General features: G+C 45.4%; 1 protein-coding gene across 1 annotated transcript in view; it reads right to left on the bottom strand.

Annotated features, from left to right (window-relative positions):
• Positions 1-24823, bottom strand: part of LRRC1 (leucine rich repeat containing 1) — a 106053-nt gene that overhangs the window by 62136 nt on the left and 19094 nt on the right. The gene's annotated exons all lie outside the window — the stretch shown is intronic.

Raw genomic sequence — 24823 nt, 5'->3', positions numbered from 1 at the left:
AGGTGGCCTTTGTTCAGCTGTAGGCATCAATGCCAAAGGTTGTGCCACCAATACCAGGGTTGGCACTGGATAATTTTTTTCTCTATGCCACAAGCTGTTTTTTGTCACTAGCCCTCAATGTCACACATGAGGCTCAGTGGTTCTCTCCTGAGGCCTTATGCAGTCTGTCATGGGTGGGTAGGCCCTGAGCTCAATCTAGAATATCTGCTTCTGTGTTTGGGGAAGTCTTGCTCTGGGCCTGAAGCAAAACACTGACAGCTCTGGTACTGACGCCTGGTACAATGTTTTTTGTGCCAGTGTTGCTGTCAGCACTGGATCTTTTCTCTCTGCAGTCTTCTCTATGCTGGTTTTAGGTGTTGTATCTGTTAGAGTAGGCACATAAAGAAGTCTGTTTGCCTGGTAGCTGGGTTCTGATACCTGTTTCCTCAGGGTATGAAAAGACCTTAATAGATTTGCAGGACACATGGATCCCTTGTGCATCCTCAAAGAGAACTACCAGCACATTGAGAATTTATCCAGTATATCAGTGGTCCCCCAACTTTTCACATTGTGTCTCCGTCCGCCCTCCCACTCCCAGGAGCCGCAGTCAGGAGCTGGGGCCAGGAGCAGGGCTGTGGCTCCCAGGAGGTGGGGGATGCACAGACAGGGGTAAGGGGACTGAGGCTGGGGCCGAAGCCACAACCAGGCCAGGAACCAGGGGCCAGCAGCTGAGAGCGGAGCCACAGCTGAGGCCAGGAGTAGGCTGGCACTCCCTCCTCGTGCCCCATGAAGGCTGTCCAGGGCCCCGCCACACTCCCCCTCCCCCGAACGTTCCTCCATGTCGCCCCCTACCAGTTTGGAGACCACTGCAGTCTATGGAGCTCTCCTAGACAGAAGAGGCATCTGCTGTGTCCACCTTCAGTTAAATTCACCTATCACAGGAATGGCAAGGTTTGTAGCCCACAAGTTTACAATTCGCCATGTTAAGATGCCCTGTACAAAGGGAAATGCAAGACTCTACCCATCCCTGCACAGAAATACAAGTGCCAAGTTTGACTTTTGAATTAGACAGCTTTCATCTCATTCCCCCATTTGAATATTGTTCATAAAGGACTAAACTGGGCACAGTACAGGGGTAGAAAGAAGGCACCAGTTGGCATTCAGAGTTAGCCACACAGTGCCTGTTGTAGTTCCCACGTAATTTGCCATAGCCCTTTGCTATAGCATAGTCCTTTTTCCTGGCCAGCATACAGGATGGTTGACCCATGGGTCTGCCCATAGTTCACTCCTTTCTGCCTGTCACGGAGTCCCTGGGCAATGCTCTGGAACTGCTCCCTACGAAGCCATTCAGGACTCTGGTGAAGTCTCCTCTCTGTGAGCAGATTGTCTTCAGGGCAAGAAGCTCATATAGCTTCACCTTCCTGGGTCTCACCTTGGAGCATTCAGCATTCTCTGCCCCTTCATGCGCTTCCCACAGCGAGTCCACCCAGGTGGGGTACTGGGGAAGCCAGAGGGTCCTGCACCCTAACTTTGCAGTCAGACGTGACTCCAGTAAAACAGAGGTTTATTAGACAACAGGAACACGGTCTAAAATAGAGCTTGTAGATATAGAGAACAAGACCCCTCAGCCGGGTCCATTTTGGGGGGCAGTGAGACAGACACCCAGGTCTGCACTCACTCCACGTCCCCAGCCAGCGCCAAACTGAAACTCTCCAGCCCCATCTCCTCTGGGCTTTGTCTCTTTCCCTGGCCAGGAGGTCACCTGATCTCTTTGTTCTCCAACACCTTCAGTTGGCACCTTGCAGGGGAGGGGCCCAGGCCATCAGTTGCCAGGAGACAGGATGTCGGCCATTCTCTGTGCAGACAGCATCACTCCCCGGCCCTCTAAGGCTCTGCAACAATCACACCGCCTTATCCCACCACCTAGATACTTAAGAAGTGCATAGGGGAAAGTGCAGCACTCACACAGCATTCAGAGAAAACATTAAGAACATTCCCACTTCGTCACACTGCCCCCTTACCAGACAGTTGTCCAATCGATGGGGAGAGAACAACCGTATTTGCCCCTGCACTTCCTCAAGCGTTTGGGCTTTATTTTGACATGTCTGAACTATATTTCGGTTAGCATTAGATTTTAGCTCCTCAAAGCAGGGACCTCATTTTCTCTTTGTATAACACCAAAGCACACTGTCGACACTATAATATCTATCTCAAGACAAATGCTACAGTGATAGGCACAACAGTTTAAAAACTAGTGAGCACCTAGAATCCTGTCTCGGTGCAGCCCAAACACAGTTAGTACCTATATTTCCCTCTTCTCCAAAATCAAAAGGAGGAACTATTTTCAATCTAGTCTGGATAGCTTTGGAGAAGGCATATAGAAACAGGACATTGTGGCAAGGCACCCCTTCTGCCTCGCCAGACTTAGCGCTCCCTCCTCTGGCAGGGACAGGGCCTGGGGTAAATCAGCCCCACTCTGGAGTGTATATCTTCCCTCTTCGGGGTTGTTTCTCAGAGCCTTCCCGGTAGGCCTCGGAGTAGGCCTGAAGAGTGCTCCTCTGCCAAACAAAGGGAAACAAGTCTATAACACACTAAAACAAAAGGGGAATACCTTTCCCTGGCCCCCCCTCACTGGCAGAAGTGTTGCCCTGTCACTGGCCCCGGAGTGTCAGTCCTTCCCCTAAACAGGCACTGGGTTTGGGTGTCTCCCCTATGGGGAGGAGCGCAGTCTCACACACTGGAGAAGTGTATCTTCCTGCTGCTGCCAGCTTTGCAGCAGTTTGTCCTGCCCCCAGGGAGCGGTTGTAACAGGTTTTAGGCAGCCCTTAATTGGACTCAGGTGACCCTAATTGACCAGAAGTAACCCCTTCCCCGCTTGTAGGAAAAAGGGCCTTTAGCAGTCTAGGGCTAATATACCTGTTTTCCCAGACCCTCTGCAGCCGTCCGGCCTGACTTTGTCACAACATATAACAGAAACAATCTTGAAATCCACTCAAAAAAACCTAAGAAATAATTTCAGGAATTAATCATGCCCCTAAATTACCATGCCACTTTGTGGTTTTATAACCACATTTTAAAGAAATTCTCTTCTACTTCTGTATAAAAGACCCACACAAAAACGGAACAAACAAGTATACTGAAAATATTTTTCATTGAATCTTTCAGCTATCTTAAGTGTCATTTGTAACACAAGTAAGTAAAATTAAGGCCAAAGACTGATTTTTAAATTGACACAAAACCCCTCAGTTTTCTTAGTATGCAAAATTTCCGATTATAAAGAAGTGCAGACAGCCTGTTTAGATCATGTATAATTCATAGATTAAAAGAACATGCTTTCCTGGCCCATTTTCTCCTATTTCAGACCCATGTAAAACCCAAGGATTATGATTTCACTACAGAAGCAGAAATGCCTTCAATAAGTGGAAACAAATACTGAGGATGTTTGGGTAAGTGAGGGAAAAGGAGGCTTACTCATAAAGTGTCTCTTCTCTCCTTTCAACTACACCTTCTTCCACACACACCCCTACAAAAACATGAATTCGATATTCACTTGAGTCACACTATCATAAAAGTAGATAAAAAAATCAATTAAGGCTGACAACTTCATTTTTCTTCATTACATGATGACATCAGGAAAGGATTATCAAGCGAGCTGCAATATCTGAACACTGAAGGTCAATTTAAAGCAGAGGATTTAAACAATATTTCTGAGCTCCTTTTATTTAACAGTTAAAGAAAATTACAGGGTATAGGTGAGCAGGGAAAAATATGAAATAAGGTCCAGGATGAAACACGGTACCTATCAAGAATCATCCTGGATTGATAATTATAAATCGAAGAAATAACCATAATGGAAGAAATGACAATGACCAGTATAAAATACTGAGGTCCCTGAGATGGTGTTAAATTTCAGTGGGCTATGCAGTGTCTTCCATTTCTGCTCACTATTAGGTTTCATAGCTGATATTTAAACAGTACATCCGTGCCAATACTAAAGCTAACCAGGTAAGATACTTTTCACTGTTGCTGGATAACGGACTCAAATCCTGCTTAAATATCCAGGATTTTTTCTAACGCTGCACATTGATGAATGCTCTGCATTTACACGTGCTGCTCCAGATGTTCTGGCATACACAGACTATGTGCAAGCACTGCTAAATAGTAAGGCTATAAAGCACTCATAAGCTCTATGACGTATGACAATGCAGCGACGCTGACAGCAAGTGAAAGTTGTGCCAGCACACAAGTAGATAAAATCAAGCGCAGCAGTCATGTCTGTAGGGGGATATACTTTTTCCAGGCAGGGTTGCTCTCTGGTAATTTATTACCCTTGTTTAAGAAAAAAATTATGCTTATGGCTGACAATTTAGCAAGCTTGCTATATTTCATGTACAAATGACCTTGGGAGAAAAAAGTCTGACTACAGAATTCCCTGCATTGTATAACACAAGCAATACTTCCTTCAAGGTTTTAACCAAAAACCTCTATGTATCTCATGTTCAGTTTAGCACTATTTTACTTTTTTTTCCCCCTAGTAGGTTTTCACCATATGGTGAAAACAACCTTGTTCTGGAACCACTTAAAACTAAGCCACTCACTTCTACACAGAATAAAATGGGATATCTAGCCATAATGCACTGCACTGTGCATCAACACAAGCAGCATGAGCAGCACTGACGCAAGGAGCCATGCATGAATACGCACAAGCGATATACTAACTGCGGCTGCTTTATGTCAACGTAACTAGTGTCAGCAAAAGTTTGTATTGTAGACATGCCCTAAATCACTTTTGAAAATGAGACTTAGGCTCAGATTTTTTTTAAAGGTATTCAGGAGTCATTCCATTCAGTGGTGCGATGCCTTAGTGCCTACAATCACTCCGAAGTTTCCCACAGCTGGGTTTCCTTTCCCTGTTCACTTACCAAGATATTGGAAATGCTCCATGCTCCCCTGTAAAGGTGAGGGTGGGTTGTTGGATTTTTTTTAAACTTCTGTAGGTGTTTTCAGTCTCTGGATCAATTTTCTAGCCCAAATCAGAAATGGAGTACTGTGATCGGCTGGTTAATCTTGTCAGCTGATATTTGCTAATATTTGGCAATTTTACTCAACATTTCTAAAGTGGTTCTAAAGCTCTGCCTTGGCTCCTCTGAGATTTATCTATGGAACAATATTGTATCCCTTTGGGAAGGTCTAACTGCCAGTTTTAAATTTAGACAGTGACGGGGTGGGGGAGAACTGGAGAGGAGAGAACGCTTCAGTTTTCATAACTTTCTCCCTGTGCAGCCCATCCTCCACTTGCCTCTGGATTACCAGCTGCTGGCAACACTGACAGGGGATCCTGTATCTATTTTGTTTGTACTCTGCTCAGTTCAGTTCTGTGTGGCATGCTGCAGTAAAATGTTCAAAGACACGCTTTGCGCAGGTGGAATACCATCAGATTTTAGTAAACACCAAGCACAGACTGCAAAACGCAACATCGCCTGGGTTCTTCCAAATTAGAATGAAAACTGCAGTCCATAGCCAAACACTTCAATCTGGTCAGTCTATCTTTGTAGAGAGACGCATTCAGGTCTCTGAATAGTTGACTTGGTCTGCTCAACTTGCATAGTGAGACAGAGAACTTTGCCTGTAGCTAAGTATTGCAGATTTTGACATATCTGCATGTAAGATATTCATTCCCTAGATTTGTATAAGGCACTCTTTTCCACAGAAGAGCAGCAAGTTAAACAGGCAGTTACACGCCTTCTTCTTACTAAGTTCAGTCTCTGAGCTCTTTACCCAGACAGAGTCCCTATTTAAAGTGGATAACTGTTAGCCAAATGTGACTTTGTAACAGGGTTTAGTCACTGCTGGGGCGCCCCCTTGTGGCTGCATCTGGGGATTGGCTATGCCTAGTCTGAGGCCTCCTTCCTTCTCTTACTCATGCCAGGTCCCCTCTTGCTCTCTTGGTGGCAGAGGAGCTGGGCGTCACTCTGCGCCTGCCTGAGGTTTGCAGTTCCAGGGCCAACGCTACCACGAAGTACAGCCGCTGTCAGCACCACTTTGTGCCTGCCCAAAGGCTTGCAGTTTGGGGGAGCAATGCCTCCCTCTGCCCCCGCAAACTATGCCCATGTTAAAAAGTGGAGGGCATGGTCCCTGCCACCCCTGGTTCCAGCATTGGTGGCCCCCTCACTTTCACAAAGGTTCCAGCACCCTTGCACCCAGCCCTGCGCCCAGAGCTTAGGGGCTAAAGGGGCCATGAGCTGGCTGGGGGGGGCACAGCGCCCCCCAACTACAGGGCCCTGCACAGTTGCCCACCCATAAGGCTGGCCCTGCCCTCCCCAATTGATACACACCCCCACATCTGCGCTGCCCAGCTCTAAAGGTAGTGCCTCTGTCAGCAGCAGCAGCTCAGAAGTAAGGATGGCAATACTGTGACCCTGCTACAATAGCCTTGCGATCACTGTCCCCACAACCCTCTTTTGGGTCGGGACCCCCTGGTTATAACCCCAGGGAATTTCAGATGTAAATATCTGAAACCATGAAAGTGACAATTTTAAAAATCTTATGAGTGTGAAATTGACCAAAATGGACAGTGAATTTGGTAGGGCTCCCTATAGCTCCTATCTGTGTAATATTTCCCTCCATGATTTAGGTGGAAAGATCAAGGTACGACAACATCTGGAGAAAAAACAAGGTTATATTCAGGTGGAACCAAACATGAGAGAGGTGTAGGGATCATCATGACTAGTGCTACAAAAAAAAAAAATCACTTATAATTGGCAGCCAATATCAGATAAGCTACTGGCAGCTAGATTCCACTCTCGGCACATTAAGTGCACCATAGTCCAGGCATACACTCCAAACAACGATGCGGATGAAGAGGATAAAGAGAGATTCTATACAGAATTGAATGATGTAATGAAAGAACTACCAAACCACGATCTTGTCAGTTAACAGGATATGTCCTGATTACAGGAGATTTAAATGCCCGGATTGGAAATGAAAGAAAAGGTTGGGAAACAAACAGTCATCGGCCACATACAACTGGAACAATGACAGACAATGGCACAAGACTTATTGTCTTTGGCGCAAAATGCAAGCTTAGCATCTGCAATTCTTTCTTCCAACATACACAAAAAACATGGATTTCTCCAGATGGCCACACGCAAAATGAGATACACTACATCTGTGTTAGTCAGAGGTGGAAAACATCAGTGTTAGACACAAGAATATTTAGAGGACCAGATATGGGGAATGATCACTACTTGCTGAAAGCAACATCAAATTGAAGTTTAAAGCACTCAAAAAGAAACAACACAGATTCAGATTATTCAATGCACAGAAACTACAAGATTGCAGGCTATGAAGAGAGTACGAGATAGAGGTCAAGAACAGGTTTGAGGCTCTTAAAGATCTTAAAGAAAACGAAGTGGAAAAATACTGGGATCTTTTCAAAACAGCTATGTTAGAGGCAGCTGAAAAGATAATTGGTAGAAAGAGAGGAAGCAATAAACAGTGGATGTCAGAAGAAACATGGAAAATTATAGACAAAAGAAGAAAACAAAAGGCTCCAATACTACAACATGCGACTGAAGAAACAAAACAGACCTATAGGAACCTTGACAAACAGTAAAGAAACAATGCAAAAAAGATAAGCGAAACTGAATAGAAAGTAAGGCTAGTGAAGCTGAAGAAGCAGGAGAAAGAAATGATACAAGAACAATCTACACGATCCTGAAACAGTTAACAGGATATGTATCAAAATTCAGACATGTCCCAGTGAAAGGGAAACAAGGAGAAATTTTGAAAACACAGGAGGAACAAGAAAATAGATGGGTGGAACACTTCGAAGAAGAGCTAAACCAACCAGAACCAATTACAAGACTGAAATTTAACAGTGACAAACCATTAGACCTAGATATAGATGTGCCTGAGGTAAAAATCAAAGTAGTAAAAACAGGATTGCAGAAGCTGAAAAACAACAAGGCACCTTGTAGAAGGGTGCTGGTGCAAATTCACCTAATAAGCCCCTGCTCAGCCAGCCCCAATCAGGGGAAATAGATTGGGGCTGGGGAGAAGCCTGGTGCCTTGCCTTTAGAATTGGCTGCACCTGCGAGCCTGAGGATTCAAGGGCTATAAAGGCTGGCTGGCAGCCAGAAGAGGGGGGAATGGCCAGGGGAAGGTCAGTTTCCAGGCTAAGGGCAGACGCTGTTTAGGAGAGGAGATTATCAGGCCTGCAAACTCTGTATATAGCATAACACTGGTGCTGGGAGAACATTGTGTAAATAAAGCCACGGGTGCTGCATAACTAGAAGCCACTCTGAGCTTTATTGGGGCAACCAGTGGGCCCCAGAAAGAGGGGTGGGCAGAGGACTTGTCACACACCTGGTTTGGACTGCATTCATCCTGAGATGCTTAAATATGGAGGCGAAGACATGGAATCAGTCATCTGTTCGCTATGCAACAAAATACAGATGGACCCTCGGTATCATAATCAAGTTACCAAAGAAAATGAGACTTAGGCTCACCAAAGAAAGGTGATCTAAACAATTGCTTAAATTGGAGGGGAATAACTTCTATCTGTCACAGGAAAACTATTAGCAGTAGCCCTCCTGAACAGAATGAAAGGAAAGGTGGATACCATCCTACGTGAACAACAATCTGGATTTAGACAAGGGAGATCGTACACAGACGCTACTTTCACCCGGAGACGAATTATTGAGAACACAATTGAATTCCAAGGCAATCTTGCCATCAGTTTGGTGGACTTTCAAAAGGAATTTGATAGCGTAAACAAAAACAATGTGGGAAATTGTTGAACAATATGGAATTCCAACAAAATTAACCAACATTATGAAGGCATTCTATGCCAACTCAAGATGCTGCTTTAAAATGAAAAATGGATTGAGTGAGCCATTCAGCATCAAGACAGGTGTAAGGGAGGCGTGCATCCTATCTCCTTTTTTGTTTATGCTAGTCATCAACTATGGATTAAAACAATGTGATAGTGATACATATGGCCTAAATGGAACAATTCAAAGCTATTTGATCTAGACTTTGTTGACGACATCGCTCTTATCAACGAAAATGCCAACAGACTACAAAAATGCACAAACCAAGTAGAAGTAATGGAGAAGATAGGTTTGACATACAATGCAAAGAAGTGTGAAGTCATGTTAATGGGGACTACAGGGACAGAAACCAAAATTGAAGATGAGAAATTGGAGAAGGTGAACAATTTTACATATTGTGATAGACCCAGGCCAGTTGGGAACAGCAAAGTAGTAGAAGGGAGATATACTGGCCACTGGATAAGAAGTTTTCTGTTCCCTGAGTGACCAGAGCAGGGGCTGCTCCAGGCTAATAAGAACACCTGACTCCAATTAACCTGCTAAGAGTCAGGTGAGGCTGTTAAGCACCTGACTCTAATTAAGGCCCCTCTGATGCTATAAAAGGGCTCAATCCAGTCAGACCAGAGGGAGCCAGAGGAGACGAAGTGTGTGCGAGGAACTGGGAGCAAGAGGCATGCAAGAAGCTGAGAGTGAGCAGGCATACTGCTGGAGGACTGAGAAGTACAAGCGTTATCAGACATCAGGAGGAAGGTCCGGTGGTGAGGACAAAGGTGGTGTTGGGAGGAGGCCATGGGGAAGTAGCCCAGGGAGTTGTAGCTGTCACGCAACTTTTCCAGGAAGCACTCTAGACAGCTGCAGTCCACGGGGCCCTGGGTTGGAACCCGGAGTAGAGGGAGGGCCTGGGTTTCCCCCCCTAAACCTCCCAACTCCTGATCAAACACAGGAGGAATTGACCTGGTGGCTTCTACCGGAGGGGAAGGTCTCTGGGCTCTTTCCCGACCCACAGGGTGAATCTGTGAGGCGAGAAAATCCGCCTATAAGCACAGGACCCACCAAGGTATAGGAGGAACTTTGTCACAGTATCTTGGAAGTACCATCAGCCAAGATGGTACCAGTTCGGAGGAAAGAAGAATTGAGAAGGAAAACGCTACATTTGGAAGACTCAAAAACATCTGGCAACTCAAAGACATCTGCCTCAAGTCAAAACTGAATGTGTAGAAAGCAACTATTATCACCATCACAACATATAGCAGTGAGACATGGCAACTTACCAAGAAAGATACGCAAAAGCTGAATGCATTTACTCAAGTGTTTGAGAAGAACATTGGGAATAACATACAGAGATAGGAAGATGAATGAAGAAGTCAGAAAAATTACTGGACAAAGCACCCTCACAAATAATCTACAAAAGACGACATCAGTGGCTGGGACATGTGCTGAGAATGGAAAGAGAACACTGCCCTTGAATGGAAGCCAGAAAATGCAAGAAGAAAGAGGAAGAGCGTGAATAACATGGAAACAAACAGCTCTGAATGACATCAAGTACCCCAACATGAAATGGGAAGATCTGGAGAGAAAGGTAGTTGATAGTCAAAGATGGCAAATGTGGATAGCCCAACGTGCAGCAAAGCACGGGATGGACTAAGCTCTAAGGTAAGTGCCTACAAGCAGAGGCATCAATTCAGATATTTGGAAGGGGGGGAAATTCCAGTCCCCGCCAACTATGCAGAAAGGACCCCGCTCTGGTCCTACTTGTCCCAACCTCCTCCCCCAGACTGGGGCAGCAGGTCTCCCTCAGCCAGGGAGCCTCAGTCTCTCATCTCTCTTACCCACTTGCTTCATTGAGCCAGTGCTGCCAGGAGTAGAGTTCTCAGCAGACTCCCCTGTGCTCCGCTGTACAGGAACTGACTCCCAACACTTTTAGGCCCAGCCACCCCTCCATCTGGATGATAGGGCTGCAGGGCCAAATTTGAGTGATGATGCAACCTCATGTGCCAGGTTTCAATGCCATTCACTGATATTTGGCTCAGATGCCCCTCCAACTGTAAAAAGGGGCAGCTGGGTCAAATTTCAGTGGTGTTGTAGGCAAGCAGCCAAAGTGATGCTCCGGTTGGCTCTGGCAGCAGCTGTACTGATTTAGCATGGGACCAATACTTAAAAAGTGCAAAAACCTGGGGGCAGAAGGGCATTCGCCACTTCCCCTCAATTGGTACCACTGCCTAGGATCCCTAGTCAAGGACCAGGAATCTATTGTGCTAGGTGCTGTACTAATACAGAACAAAGACAGTCCCTGCTCCAAAGAGCTTACAATTATTGCCATGCCTTTCTTCTGGAACTTATAATCATGTTCCCTACTCCGCTGCGCACACAGGTGAACCAGAGATGCAAATGGCTGATGCAAATCCATTCCCCCTCCCCATTGCTTTTCTTCCTTTTTTGGGCTTCAAAAAAAGTCAGCAAGATACTACTTTATAAAGCATGTGGGTTACACAGGCAGAACAAGGGATGCTACAGACAAGGAAGAAGGGGTGAAATTGAAAAGCAAAAAACTCGTCTTGCAGACTAGTTAGTGATGAATTTAAGCAATCAGTAATGTCAGGGAAGAATAGGTAAGTAGAGGTGATCAATTATAGGCTAACATGAAACGGATGGAAGAGTTCAAAGGTGAGATGGAAAAGAAAGTGTGTCCTTGAGGAGTTCCAGGTAAATTACACTGAGAAGCCCAAGTGTATTGAGGCATACTAAAGAGGCAGGAGGTAAAAGGCAAATGGAATGAATAAACAGAGGTGATGACAAAGTAGGAGTTGAACAAGTCCATGGAGAGCTTTTTGATAGGAATATTTTTTGTCTTGGATCCTGAGATGGGTAGGAGTGAAATAGTGTCAGTTTCTGAAATGACAAAGTAGTATGGCCCTATTCATCTGTATCCAAAACTGAAGGATTTAGGAAGACTAAGATGATTTTGCGGTAGTACACAGATGAAATACAGCTATAGGCTTTACCCTTAAATAAGATAAGAAGCTAATTTTTGGGCCATCTTGTCCAACACAGAGATATAAAAAAATCCTTTAGCCAAATTCTGTGTTGGAAATCCACTCCCTTATTTAACTTCCCTAATTATATAATTCCACTGCAAGACCTCGCTGTCTTGAAGATGATCTTTTCCCTCCCAATCACTAACAAAAACTTACATTTCCATCTTTACTAGTCTTGCATACTGACTAGGCAAAGTACTGTAATTCATTCTTGTCTTTCATTTCTAGGGGTATTTGTATAATACAAATAAGCAGTGCATATCCAATTCACTTAGTCTCTAGTGGACATACCCTCTGACCCACTAATCATTTGTACAGCGATTTTTTTTTTCCCTTTTGGGCGGCAAATGAATAAGGAATTCTGCAGAGTCCTGGGAAGAACAGAACACTACCAGAATTCAGAGCTAAAACTAGACATAATATGCATTTCTTCTTCCATAATTCCTTCGTCTAAATGTTGGCTCAAAGAAGATATCCAATCTTGAGTACCAAGTAAATATCTAATTTAAAGACTGATAGTCACATACTTAAAGCCACTAAAACCACACTTGAGTTTAGTGTATTTACACACCAAAAAAGCATATTAGTACAGAGAGTGATATTACTTTCCCTAGGAAGATTGGTCAAAAAAATATATTGGCAGTGTCAGGAATTCTGTGAAGAGTTCTCATGATCTGCAGCAAGACTTGAGTTTGGCCTGGATATATCTTTGCTGTTCCCTTTAAAAAATTGTCACATTTGACAGAGAGTTCGGCCTTGTCTACACTACAGAGCTTGTCAGTTTAACTTGCATTGACTATCAAAAAGCAGTATAATTACATCGCTTGTGCGTGTTCACACAATGCTCCTTCAGTCAGCAGAGCACATCCAGTTGGTGCTCTAGCACCAACAGAGAGCAGTGCACTGTGGGTATTGTGCTACTCAACACCTTCTGCAGCTAGGACTTGTGGGAAGGCAGAATGGATTGCAGTGCATCACAAGTGTGGGCTCTATGTCCCATGATGCAGTTTTTTTCTGTCTCAGCATTCTATGGGCTTCCAACTGCATTTCGTAGCATTTTTCAACAGCTCCATCTTTACTGTGCGCCCACCATCTCTGTCTGAAAGGATGGATACCGTACTGCTATCTACTGTTGTGGTCACTGTTATGAACACATTGCGGATGGCCATGCAGGATATCATGAGCTCCTAATCTGAACAGGAATCAGAGTTGCCTGACCTGCTGTGTGCCATAGAAACAAACACCACCAGATTACTTTTGGCATTCACGGAGCAGCTGAACACAGTGGACCATTGCTTTGGGGTTTGGAAACAAGCACTGAGTGGTCAGACTTCATTGTTATGCAGGCCTGGGATGATAAGCACCTGCCTGGAACTGTGTGCAGAACTCACCCCAGAACTGCAGCATGAGGGCATCAAAATGAGAGCTGCCCTCTCAGTGGAGAAGCACGTGGCGATCGCTGTGTGGAAGCTGGCAGCTCCAGATTACTACTGGTCGGACATGAATCAGTTTGGAGTCGGGAAGTCAACCATTGGGGCTGCAGTAAAACAAGTGTGCAGGACCATTAATTGCATCCTGCTACAAAGGACTGTGACTCTTGGCAATAAGTGTGAAAAAGTGGATGGCTTTGCAGCAATGGGATTCCCAAACCGCAGCAGGGCGACAGATGGCATGCATATTCCAATTTTGGCCCTGGACCATCTTGTGACAGAGTACATCAATAGAAAGGGGTACTTCCCTATGGTATTGCAGGCGGTTGTGGATCACGGTGGGCATTTCACAGACATCAACATGGGATGGTCTGGGAAGGTGCATGACATCTTCAGGAACACTGGCATTGACTAGCAAAAACCAGTATAGTTACATTGCTTGTGCATGTTTACACAATGCTCCAACCAGGAACTTTGTTTCCACACCATAAGATTCCAGTAGGGGATGTTGAAATGCCCATAGTGATCCTAGGAGGCCCAGTGTACCCCTTACTCCCATGGCTCATGAAGCCTTACATGGGAAACCTGGACAGCAGCAAGGAGTGCTTCAGCAATAGGTTGAGCAGGTGCAGAATGACCACCCAATATGCCTTTGGCAGATTAAAAGTGCACTGGTGCTACCTTAATGACAGATTAGGCCTAAATCAGAAAAATATTCCTGTGGTCATAGCGGCCTGCTGCATGCTTCATATTTGTGAGGCTAAGGGTGAAAAGTTTCCCCCAGGGTGGAGCACAGAGGTGGATCGCCCGACTGCTGAATTTGACCAGCCAGATACATGGCTATTATGGGGGACATAATAGGCGGCTATTCAAGTCAAGGAGGCTTTGAGGCAACATTTTGACAATGAGCACCAGTAATGTGTTTTTCTGCATAGCATTCTGCCATGCTTTGTTAACTTGCCACCTTGCATGAAAATTGTGATGATTCCTGACTGGGATTTACAGTCAGCAAATAATCAAACTGCTCATGGTATTACTACCATGAGCAACCACCACGTGTACGAGATTATAAGATTGCTTATCTTTTTGAGAGTTTGTTTTTATTAAATACCAATTAACAACACAAACAAAAGACTTGGTGGGATGGGAGATAAGAATGCAGGGCACATAGACTCTTATAGCTGTGTGTAAGTCCAGCTCTCATTTTGGAAACTGTCCAAAGGAGTGGAGCGAACGGGGTACCAAGACGTTCCGGGAAGTTGCAAGGTATGTGCGGGAGGAGTTTGGGGAAAGCAGTTCTGTATCAGCCGGGGGAGGGGGCACACGTATTCTGCCTGGAGCGTGATTAGGGACTTCAACATCTCTGTTTGCTCCTCCATCACGTTTCTCATCCACTGCTGGCCCTTTACAATGCGCTCCTCACTCTCCTTTCTGTCCTGCCTTTCTATTTTAAATTTTTCCTTCAGGGTCTCTCTCCACTCCCTGCGTTCTCTTTTTTTCAAACCTCTGAGGATTGGAGCACCTCTCTGAACATGTCCTCCTTGCTCTGATCAGCATCAACTCAAAAATATCATTTAAGAGGGCTCTCCTCTCCTGCATCATGAGCACAAGAGACAGACTGCTGGAACTGACTAGACCCCTCCAGAGTGGAAAAGAAGTCCTAACTCACCACACCCACCAGACGACCCAGCCGTGCGTTCCACATTGCCCTCCAACTCAACCAACCGCCTCGTCCACAACTTCGTCCACCCAGTTAAGTCCACTGTCCACTCCCACCAGAGTATCCACTGGTTTCTCGGCAGTGGAGGTGGGGTTGCCACCAAGGATAGCGTCCAGCTCCTTATAGAAGTGGCGGGTCTTTGGCGCAGCATCAGAGCAACTTTTGCCTCCCTTGCCTTCCGGTAGGCCTGCCTCAGCTCCTTTATCTTCACATGGCACTGATGCATGTCCCGTTTGTAGCCCTTATCCAACATGCCAGGAGAAATCTGACCATAGGTATAGAAGTTCCTATGGCTGGAGCGGAGCTGGGACTGCACAGCCTCCTCTCCCCACAGTGCCAACAGATCCAACAACTCAGGTGTGCGCCAAGTGGGAGAGCGTTTGCTGCATGGAGCCACCATGAAGAGCTGGGAAAATGCGATGTGAGCTGCTCCCACCGAGGAAACAGGAAGTGGAATTTCAAAAATTCCCAGGCCTTTAAAGGGAGAGGGGTGGATGCCTGTGTATCTGGGTGCAGGGCAGTGGAGTTCAAACTGCTGACCAGAGCGGTCAGGATGGCCATTGTGGGACACCTCCTGGAGGCCAAGTATAGCAACATAACCAAGCACAGTGTCGACACTGACACTTTGGCTATGGCTACATTAGCGCTTCAAAGCGCTGCCGCGGCAGCGCTCCCGCGGCAGCGCTTTGAAGCGCTAAGTGTAGTCAAAGCCCCAGCGCTGGGAGAGAGCTCTCCCAGCGCTGTCCGTACTCCAGCTCCCTGTGGGGAATAACGGACAGCGCTGGGAGCCGCGCTCCCAGCGCTGGGGCTTTGACTACACTGGCGCTTTGTAGCGCCGCAATTTGCAGCGCTGCAGAGGGTGTTTTTTCACACCCTGCTGCAGCGCTGCAAATTTGCAAGTGTAGCCATACCCTAAGTCAATATAACTTTGCCACATAAAGCTCTATGCCTCTCATTGAGGTGGTTTTATTTTGTCAGCAAAGCAGGAAAATTTTGTTGGCAGAGGAGCATTGCAGTACGTACACTTCCACTGTTTTGTGCATGAAAGCTGACTTTTGTCAACAAAACTTGTAGTGTAGACAAGGTCTTAAAAACCATTAAAAAGCACTATTTAGTCCGCACTGTAGACTGGGAAATAACATCTGAGAAACATCAGATGGGAAACTAATTGAAATACAAACTATCAAAAAGATGTTTGTTCTGTGGCCCTTTCTGACAAAGCAAATCAACTTTCAAGTGAGCAGGGATGGAGGGAAGGGGAACAAGGCTGTAAGTGTTTCCTAATAACCTTTAAAATATTCATAGATCTGCTAGGAAATCAGCCTACCACATCTTATTTGTTCTTTGACAGTCACATCCCTGACTCACTCATTCCTCCTTGGTACCTCCTTACAGCCTTGTTTACACTAAGAAATTTTACAGATGACTGGGGATGGCACTGGTGGGAATGATTTTTGTAAAATCCCCATTCACACACAGCCTTACAATGGGATAATTATTACTTGCATATTTACGCTACCTCAGACATAATTTAAGTTAATGCTGCTTAAACAGTTTACTCAAGTCTTCTCCCCCGTCCCTGGCGCCAGGAGGGTTGGGGGAAAAGTAAAGCAATGTAGAAAAAGAAACCACCTCATGCTTCTATACTGGCAAACAAACAGTGACATTAAAAGGTTGTAGGGCCTGCACCTGCTGAGGATGTCAAACTAAGACTTTTTCTAATAGGGAAATTCACTGTCTTATATTCAGTATTAGCACAAGAGTGTTTGAGAGAAACTAAATATGTAGCAATGGGTTTCCCTTAACAATATACCTAAATATTTAAGAAAGCACTACTACTCAAATGCTTTCCTGTTCACCTTTTTGTGAGGCCATCTGCAAATAAAGTCCAGAATAGACTTCAGATTCCATTTTTAGACAAAAAGCCATTTAAAAATACACACAATTAACAGGTCATTCTAATACTTGGCAGTAATAAAACAGTGAATGGAGAGAATAATAAGAGAAGGTTACTCACCCTGTGAAGTAACTGAGGTTCTTCAAATTGGTGTCACTGTGGGTACTCCACTTCAGGTGATTGTACATCCCTGCACCTTTGATCGGAGAATTTCAGTAGCAGTGCTCATCTGGGTCATGCATGTGCTCTCCCCATCTCGTGCCATTGTCAGCATCTATCTAGCACAGGGGTTCTCAAACTGGGGGTCGGGACCCCTCAGGGGGTCACGAGCTATCAAGCTCCACCCCAAACCCTGCTTTGCCTCCAGGATTTATAATGGGTTAAATATACATAAAAAGGTGTTTTTAATTTATAAGGGGGGGTGGGTCGCACTCAGAGGCTTGCTATGTGAAAGGGGTCACCAGTAAAAAAGTTTGAGAGCCATTGATCTAGCACAGGGGTCGGCAACCGGTGGCTCGCAGCTCGCCAGGGTAAGCACCCTGGCGGGCTGGCCCGGTTTGTTTATCTGCCACGTCGGCAAGTTCGGCCGATAGCGGCTCCCACTGGCCGCGGTTCGCGGTCCCAGGCCAATGCGGGAGGCAGGAAGCGGCGCGAGCCGAGGGATGTTCTGGCCGCGGCTTCCTGCCTCCCGCATTGGCCTAGGGCCGCGAACCGCGGCCAGTGGGAGCCGCGATCGGCCGAACTTGCCGACGCGGCAGATAAACAAACCGGGCCAGCCCGCCAGGGTGCTTACCCTGGCGAGCCGCGAGCCACCAGTTGCCGACCCCTGATCTAGCACCACACAACAGACCCCTCTCAGTTCCTTCTCTACCATACAGTCCGGAAATTGAACTCTGAAGTAGAGGGGAAGAGGGCAGGTAGTGTAGCATCTACAGGAACATCATTGCGAAGAACCTCAGTTACTGTACAGGGTGAGAAATCTTCTCTTCTTCTTTGAAGAGTGTCCCTGTGGGTGCTCCACTTCAGATGACTGTCGAGCAGTGCCCCTCCATCGATGGAAGGGGCTTTGGAGTTGCATAGGTAACTGATGATAATACACCAAGTCCTACCAATTCGCCCAAACTTGAACTCAGATCTATTGCATAGTGTTTTCTGACCACGTATGCGGATGCCCAGGTGGCCACTTTACGGATGTCCATGATTGGTACATTGTTGAGAAAGGCTACATTGTTGATAAGGACCTGGTGAAATGGGTTCGGATCCTTGTTGAGGGTTGTATATCCTCCTGTTGGTAGCAAAGGTGACTGCATCCATAAATCCATTCAGACAGTCTGCTTGGAAAAGGAAAAACCTTCAGATCGTTCCGAAGTTGAAATAACAAGTTTCAGTGACTTTCAGTAGGTCTTGGTTCTCTCAAAGTAGCATGTGAGTGCACATATGATGTCCAGAGTGTGAAATATTGAGTCCCATTTGCTCCCATGAGGTTTAGGGGAAAATGAGGAAAGATGGATTGGTTGGGTAAAAATTTAGGATGAGGTTTTAGGGTGACCTTATCCTTGAAAAAGATGGCATATGGTGGGTGTGCCAAGAGGACCCCTAATTCTCCCACTTGTCAGGCAGACGTGATAGTGACTAAGAATGCCACCTTAATTGACAGATGTGTTAGCATGTTGCTAATGGTTCAAATGGGGCCCCAGTAAGGCAGTGTATTACCAAGTTCAAGTCCCAAGGTGGGGCAGATACTCATATTTCAGGGTAGACGTTTCTGATATCCCTAAGAAAGCATTTGGTGATAGGAAGGGAAAATACAGCTCTCTCATAAAGCTTATGGTCTTTATGCTGCTTTTCCTGGTGAGGGTCTACCTTGTGATGAAAGGCTGTAATAGCTGCAAGATGGACTGTGAGCGAGCTAAGGGATATGCTGCAACTAAAGAACTCTGGCCTGTATTCTAAAATCATTGGTAAGGGGGCCGGTAATGGCTCGGGATAGTTTATTTTTGCACCAGATGGAGAATCTCCTCCATTTATGAAGTACTGCGTGTGGGTTATCCTTCTACTGTTCAACAATATGTCTTTCAGCTATTCCAAGCAGGTCAGTTCGTCGTGATGGAACCATGTAGGAGCCATGCTCTCAGGCGAAGCCTCTCCAGGTTTGGGTGATAAACCTGTCCAGCATCTTGCGATAGATGATTCGGCAGAAGTGGAAGAGTGCATGGTGCACATACCGCCATCCTCAAAAGGTACGAGTACCAAATTTGTCTGGGGGGACTATCAATATGACTTTGGCTTTGTCGCCTCTTAATTTTGTGTATTATCCTTGATAGCAGGGGGATGGGGGAAAACACGTATAGCAGAGGCACATCCCATTTGAGAAGAATGGCATTGCCCAGGGATCAGAACCCCAGCCCTGCTCTTGAGCAGAATTGCAGGCATTTGTAATTCTGGGATGTCATGAAGAGGTCTATGAATGGGTGACCCCAGTGTTTGAATATGCTCTGCAGAACTGTGTTGTTTAGCTCCCACTCATGGTCCTGAGAGAATTCCCTCCTCTTTGTATCTGCTGTGGTGTTTTGACATCCGGAGAGATACGAGGCAGACGTTGACACTGTAGCGGATACATCAGTTCCATAGTTTTCTGGCTTCACTGCACAGGAAGCGTGATCTTGCTCCCCTGTCAGTTTATATAAAACATGCAAGCAATGTTGGTTTTGTTCCTGATCAAGGGCAGGAAGTGCAAGCACATGTTGCAGACTGCGCTATTCCAAGAGGTTTGTGTGTAATGGTGTCTCAGAGGGAGACCGTCTTCCCTGAATTGTGTGATGTTGTAGGTGGGCCCCGCATCAAGGAGGCATTTGTTGTGAGAAGCATTGAGGGTGGAGTCTGCATGAAAGGGACACCCACACACGTGTTGTGGGGTTGAGTCCAAAAGTGTAGAGAGTCTTTGACTTTGAGCAGCACAGTGAGGTGCCTGTTCAGGCCGTGTTTGTATGGAATGTAGACAGTTCTTAGCCAACCCTGAATGCAGAGCATGTGAAGTCATGTGTGTCATACTATGGATGTGGTTGCTGCCACATGACCTAATAGTTGGAGATAGGTCTGCACTGATATCTGTGGGCTATTCAGTACTGTGAAGATCAGACCGACTATGGTAACTAATCTGGTTGGTGGTAGGGACGCTTTGGCCTCTAGAGCTTCAAGATAGGCCCCGCTGAAGTCCAGTTTCTGCATGGGTGTCAATGTTTACTTGGAATCCCAGCCACAAGAAGAGGGCGATTATCCTGTGCAGAATGTCTATAGCATTTGCCGCTCTGTGGGTGCTTTTAGAAGGCAATTGTCCATATAGAGAAATATTGTCACTCCCTGCTTATGGAGGTGCTCTGCCACTACCGCAAGAATTTGGGGGGTGGGGGAGAAAAACCTCACACTGTTGTCAAAAGGCCAAAAGGCAGAACTTTGTATTGATAATATTCTGTCCCCAGAGTAAACCTGAGGAACCTCCTGTGTGCAGGATGTATGCTTACGTGAAAATAAGCATCTTGTAGGTCAAGGGCTGAAAACCAGTCCCCTTGTTCCAATGCTGATATTATTGTTGCTAATGTGACCATTGTGAACCAGTAGATGAATTTGCTGAGTTTTCTGAGGTATAGAATAGACCTCCATCCACTGTTTTTACTCCCACTACTTCTTAATCCAGAAAACGCTTTTCCCTCTGTGTTGTGATGGTACCTGTTATAGATAGTATTTCTTTTGGGAAGCCAGACAAGTGAAGCCACGAAACTTGATGCATAACTAGGACAGTGGCTGTGGAGTCTGCCGCCGGGTCAGCCGCATCTAAAGATGGTTTAGCTGGGAGTTGGCCCTCTGAAATGATGGCTTTAAATTGATCTCTTTAGTCTTATGGAATTATGTCAATAAAATCTGAGAGTTTGGAATAGTTCGTGTGGACATATTTTGCCATTAGAGTAGCATAACTGGCGATCTGAAATCGAAGAGTGGCTGATGAATAGGCCTTGCGGCCAAAGAGTTCTAACTGTTTTTACTCGTCATCATTCAAAGTGGATCTGGATTGGTGCTGCCTGCCTCATTGGTTGATGGCATCAACCACTAAGGAATCTGATGTGGGGTGAGAAAATAAAAAGTCCATTTCCTTTGAGGTGACAGTACTTTTTATCCACTCTCTTGGAAGTGGGAAGTATCATAGCCGGGGTCTGCCATGTTTTTAGCCGACTCCATGAGTGTGTTGTTTATCAGAAGCGCAATTTTCGATGAAGAGAATGCTTGGAAACTGTCCAGTAATTTGTGTTGGAACTCTGGGACCTCCTCTAGAGGGATCTCTAGGGAATCAGTGATTCTCTTAAAGAGCTCTTGGAAATGTGGATGGCGGTGGCATTATGGCCTTGTCTGGGAAGAAGAAGAAGAAATGTTAGCTGCTAGTGTCGTGTCCTGTTCCAGGGTCACCTCCTGTTCTTCAAAGCCTTCTTCAATGGTGCAGTCATTGAGGATGGTGGGGGAAATCTAATCCTCTCCTTGTAGGGTCCTGGGGGCCTGGGGTACTGTCTCCTATATAGTCCCTAGGGATCCCAGTAGGCCCACTGAGTGGGGAATGGCATAGGCGGTGCCATCCTCCTCACAGCAGAAGGCACCCTCCTCCTCATCTTCCTCCTCGCTGGAATATGAAGGGGCCAAAGATGAAATGGGCTGACATGGTGCCAAACATGCTGGAGAAACATTGGTACCGAAGAGAAGTGATTCCTGCGTCAATTAAACAAGCAGGAATCCCTGCCCACACCAGGAAGAGCAACTTTTTGTCAGTCAAACTCAAGAATCCTAAAGGCTTGTCTACAAAGAAATTAAACCAAATGAATTAAAGGTGTGAATTTAAAGTGTATTACTTAAAGCACATTAGGGACAGTCTATAATGGGAACTTATATTGGCATAGCGACGTCTCTCAAGGGTGTGAAAAATCCACACTCCTGAGAGATGTAACTAAGACCACCCAACCTCTGATGCAGTCGGCACTAGGTCAATGGAAGAATTCTTCCATCAACTCTCTCGGGGATGTGGATTACCTAGGCTAACAGGAGAATCCTTCCTGTTGGAGATGAGATTGTTCCCACTGAAGCGTTACAGTGGTGCAGCTGTAGCTGTTTGAGTATAGGCATATCCTTAGACTCCTGTGTGGATGCTCTCATTCAGAAGTAAACTCAGTCCACTGTACGTTAGCTTAATTCCGCGTGTAAATTTCCAGTCTCATATGCAGGGATAACCCACATGTACAATGATTACGTTTGCACAGACATCTTTTCTGAAGTACTAAATGTGTCCTTTGTTGGAGTTTATTATTATTCCTCCTTCTCAGCTGCTGCTACCTCCATGGGGAACATAAGATGTCCCTCAGTCCCAGAAATCCTAGTACAATGTATATTGAGTTAGGAGATCGGGTACTTGGGTGGCAAGCACAGGAGGGCTGGGACTTCTACGGAGTAATAAAGAGCAAGGAGCAAAGGCAGCAGGGAATGGATCTTCACCATCCCTGACAAAGCTTCCACTGAGTAGCATTCCTCCCTTCGTGCCAACATAAGAGACAGACTCACGCTGCTGACAGCATGATGAAGTGTTGCTTGCATGTAGCAATTCACTTATATATTGGAATTTAAAATATTTTGCAAGTTATATTTGTTGCTGCTGGGGATGCCACTGGCTCTTTACACACCTTTTTCGATTTGCAATGCAGTTCTGTAGTCTACATTTCTGATATGTAAAGTTGCCCTCAGCTTATCATTTGAAGGGTGGGGAGAAAGGAAGAAACATTAGTTCTATGATAGGAGAAGGATGGAAGCATTCTGTTCATTCAGTAACTTCTCCTCCACCTCATCCTGTGATAGAACATTCAGAGTATCCCATTTTATCTGTGGGAAATAGTCCGGTACAACGGTCGGCGGTGGTAACTGTAATTTAATGAACTGGTATTAGTATTCCATCTCTGAAGGAAGTAGGATGGTCAGAAATGAAAGCCATTAGGGTGCTAAGCAAATATCTAGGACAAGAACAGAACAATGATCTCTTGTGCCCAGAGTTAAGATGTCATCACCACACTTCCCTATACATGCAGCAGGTCATGTTTTCACAAGCAGAGCTGTTTTTCTACATCTGAAAGAAACACACGATTGTAGTTTTTGCTGAGTACATAAATAGCAAAGACTGATTAACAGAGTCACTGGGTAGGAGGAACCTTAGGCATGTTGAGATTCTCTCCTAAGTAAAGCTGTTCTGAAGAACAGAACTAGGAACCTCACAGAACACTCTGATATTTAGAATATTGTGAGAATCCTTACACAAGGTTTTTTTAGATTGACAAAAGCAACTAAGTTGTAAGCAGTTACATGCACTGTATTAAACTGAAGAAAGTTAAGCCAGTCATTTCAGGTAATGAACTTGGAAGACAAGAAAATAGCACAATAAAATGGGTGATTAAGACTGGACCTTGGATGTACAAGAGAAATTGCTTCCTGCAACCTACTTTAGTCCAAGTCATCACTTCACAAGTTATTGCACAAGGAAGTATTTTATAACCAGCCCCCCTCCGCACACAAACATTCATTCACACTATCCATTCTTGTTAGAGTTGAACTCTCATGCCAACTTCCAAGTGAAAATCAGGCTGCTTAATGTTCAATGGCTCTGCTTCATCAGTTTTTCTGCAGTCAGTTATTCATTTGCAGGGAAAAAACAGAGTTGAGCCAAAGTACTGTTTCCTTTGGAATTAAAGGCTGCCATCTCTTGGCAGACCTACACAGCCAAACGCTGTACATAAAGCCAATGGCATTAACACACAGACATATACACCATTTTTACAATGCAATTTCTTAACCAACTGAATGCATTCTTTCGGGTTCCCAGATAATTCCTGCTCAATCACAGCGCCTCTTTCCTACAAAGCTTTGTGAATATGCATGAAATGATGCAGTACAGTGGAAGTCTTGCAGTAATTCTTATGGGAACAGGGGTCAGAAGTGGCTGCATTTCATTACTGAATGTCCAGAGGAGGGGTTAGGTGAGACTGTAATCACCTGATACCTTCACATGAGGATTCAAAGTTTAGGCAGGTATGGGGGGGGGGGGAAGAGGGGGAGAAGAAGAGGAAAGGTTGAGTGACTCTACAAATGGAAACAAAATACAAATTTCCCTTACAGTTTTACTTCACTTCCTTCTCTAGCTCTTCAGTGTTCCTTCTCCTTCTATTCAGGTACATTTTTGTCCCCGTCCCCCCCATACATGGCAATTTTCATGAGTATACACTGAAGCAACACTCCAGACATAAAAGGATATACATGACTGCCTCTGCACTTAACTGGCTCTTGTTCCTTCACTAAACCAGAAGCGTATCACTGAGCGTGACCCCTCTGCCCAGGGGACTGGTGTGTTGCTTCTGCAGTGTTCCTGATATTTGCTGGCCCAGGCAACAAGAGACCATGCTCCAGTCCTAAACACTGATTTGCTGCTCCTAATCCATCCGGGGAGCAAGCTGCTGAGAGGGGGCCCTAAACATCTCCCATGCTTACCAAGGGATCACCAGGCTACAAAGCTGACAAGTCACACCAATTTCACTGTCACTGCTTAGAAAAGCAGGAACAGCAGTTGAAGCAAGCGCAAGAACTCAACAACAAACGGTACGCTTTTTACTTGCAGCGAGGAACAACAACAAAAGATTAGGGGGACACACACGGAAGAGGATGAGGAATGGAATGGACATCTAACCAGGGCATAGTCTTTGTACATCGATGGGCTCTCTCTCACATCTTTCATTTTGGTCTCTGCCTTCTAGGTGTATATTTATAAACTGTGCTTGAAAACCTTACCAAACAGACACACACAGAGGAAGACAGGAGATAAAAAATAAAATAAATAAATAAAGTATTCCTTCAGC

Source organism: Mauremys mutica, chromosome 3 (assembly GCF_020497125.1).
Source record: "Mauremys mutica isolate MM-2020 ecotype Southern chromosome 3, ASM2049712v1, whole genome shotgun sequence".
Classification (NCBI taxonomy): Eukaryota; Metazoa; Chordata; order Testudines; family Geoemydidae; genus Mauremys; species Mauremys mutica.
Note: the sequence above shows the minus strand (reverse complement) of the source record. Positions and strands in the feature narration are given on the sequence as shown.